The sequence below is a fragment of the Propithecus coquereli genome, unplaced genomic scaffold (genome assembly GCF_000956105.1).
Source record: "Propithecus coquereli isolate 6110/MARCELLA unplaced genomic scaffold, Pcoq_1.0 Scaffold94, whole genome shotgun sequence".
In the NCBI taxonomy this organism is placed as follows: Eukaryota; Metazoa; Chordata; class Mammalia; order Primates; family Indriidae; genus Propithecus; species Propithecus coquereli.
Window position 1 is genome coordinate 6421198 of NW_012155729.1, and position 2723 is coordinate 6423920.

The 2723-nt window shown below is 29.4% G+C and overlaps 1 protein-coding gene across 1 annotated transcript in view; it reads left to right on the forward strand.

Annotated features, from left to right (window-relative positions):
* SPATA17 (spermatogenesis associated 17) overlaps positions 1-2723 on the forward strand; it is a 238274-nt gene that overhangs the window by 111923 nt on the left and 123628 nt on the right. The gene's annotated exons all lie outside the window — the stretch shown is intronic.

The following is a 2723-nucleotide window of genomic DNA, read 5'->3' on the forward strand; positions in this document are numbered from 1 at the left end:
TACATTTTTCTGTGTAGAATTCCAAATCAAGAATTTCTTTTAGTGAAATGTTTTTTTCAACTTCAGTTATTAGTAATTTTAATTTTGATTGAACTAAAGGTGTTATTAATACTCTTATTTAAATCTGATAATATTGAATTTCTGAGGATACAATTATTAATTCTGATAACTCTGAAACCTCTTCATATTTTAAATCTTTCTTGAGTTCTAATTGTGCTATTTATACTTATGATGGGTAGCGTAATAGGGAAGCAATAGGAAAGCAATTTTAAAAATGGTAAAATTAGATTTAACTGAAACATTTATTAATTATGTTTTATCCAAGATTAATATAGGTGTTGAATACGTAGTGGAATGATTTAGAAAGTCCATAAAGACTTCATTGTTTTACGAATAAAAATAATGTAGTGAAAAATATCCATGGAATGCTTACCATGTGTCAGACAGTATGATAGATAGAGACTTTATATGCATTATTTCTTTAACTATTTTGACCTCATTTCAATTTTAAAATTAATCACCTGGTTTGAAAATTAATTTCAAAAACCTGACCAGGAGACTTGACTCTTGGACCTTAATGGATTTTCAAATATTATCATTGTGTTTTGGGTATGTTTGTGTTAACAAAGATGGGCTGTCAATGCTCTATTCCATTTTTCTCCTTCTTTCATACTATGCAGGCTGCCGATAATATCAATATATGTAAACTTTAGTGATCCCCAGTCTCCAAAATTCCCTGGCATCCAATAAAATGATTATTTTTGAGGTGCTATGGTACAGTTGAAAGAGCCTGGGCATTGTCATCAGACAGAGCTGAGTTGGCATCCCAGCTCTCACACTTAGGGTAAGATATTAGGAGATTAACTGGAGTTTTCTGAACCTTTGTTTCACTCCGCACCTTGGGATAAATGAAGCCCACCTTGAAGGAATGTTATGAGTGTTAAATGTAATATATTTAAAATAATGTCAGGCCCTTAGAGGGCGTACAGAAAATGATAACAATCATTAGAATTTAACCTGTCAAGGATAAATAAGATTTTATACTTTCCTTTACTTCTTTTTGTCTTACCAATTGGAAGCATTCATTTTCTCATTGCCCTTCTTTGATTTCCTTTAGTTATTAATGAAAATAAGTTAGAGATCTTTATACTTGTGCTCCACCCCCATTCTACACCTGGCTTCACAGACCTGAGGACATTAAAGGTGAAATTATGTTCTCAAATCGCCTCCCTGGGAGAGGAATGTTATGAAAATATCAGGCATTTTAATTTGGATCTGGCAAGTTGGTATACTTTGTCATAGAGATCTTAATATTTGATCGCAGGTAACTAGAGATGAAAAGACAACCCTTTGAACCTATGGAGACACTTTTATTCCCAAGGCAAACTCTTTTTTTGGTGATAAAATAGAAGAGTGGTATCATCTTGGTCTTATCTGTTCATTTTGTTCAAGGGATTAGTTATACTGACAGGATGGTACTGGAAAGTTCTTATGTTTTATTCCTTATATCCCACTAGATTTGCTTTATTTAGTTTTAAATCAGTATTTTGCATCATGGCATGAAAAAGGTTGAATTTTAAAACTGATAATTATAAGTCACAATTGTAAACTATCTACATCTAAACAAAAATATGCATGAAACACTAAGGTTTAATAAGTAGAGTGAATATAAATATTCACTTAATATTTATTCTATTTGGGATGAATTTATCGGGAGTTAATTACTGCTAATAATATTTTTGAGCACCTACCATCTATTGGTACTATGCTAGTACTTTAGTAAATATAAAAATATACTATTGGATCCTTAACTATAAGGAGAGCGCTATCTAATTTCAGTCTAATGTCAAACTGTTTGTTTTAGTAGAAGGAAATTGCCTACTTTTCATTACAGCTTTTGTATAGGTGGGCTGACTGAAATTGACAACTATTTATACTTGTGGTTTTATTAATACAATTTGCTATTTTATTTTATTTTAATCAAAAACTTTAAACACTTTCCCTAACCTAAGGAAGACACAAAGACTGAAAGACACTTCAGTCTGTATATTGGTAGTGATTTTCTCAGCATGACTTGGTTGTCGGGGAGAAATTAAGCTGCAGATTTAAAAATATTCCTTAGTTGTTCGCACATTAATTTCATTACTTATTTTTAGAGTTTTGATTTCAAATTATATTAAATAGACATTTAATTACAAAATAAAAGACAAATAGGAATTGAGTATTTATTTTAAAAGATTTGTATCAGTTTTAACTTTCACTTTTTGCAGATGGTTGAAAATTTACCAGATAAGTATTCGATTGTAAGTGATTTTTATAAGAAGTATATTAGGATAGAAAAAGTTTTATTGACCTGCTTAAAAGGAATAAATCTAATAGCAGTTTTCCCAGAGAGATAAACACTATTTTATTGGAAATTTTAGTAATTTAGGAATGATATTATTAATACAGTTTATAGAATAGTAATTTTGACGTTAAATTTTCATAGTTCTAATAGTTTAACTTAGATGAGTAGAAATAAAACATTAATTCAGACAAATAATACATCAAAAAGGTGAAGAATTTTGTAAGCCAAAATTGTATTTGTGAATTCAGATATGTATATAATAAATGAAATGTGTTTTTTAATGGATTAACAATTTTAGGATGATTATGCTGATATACTGATATATTCATATATTGATAGCAAAGTTTTAAAGTCAGTTTGAAGCTTATTTTTTGTA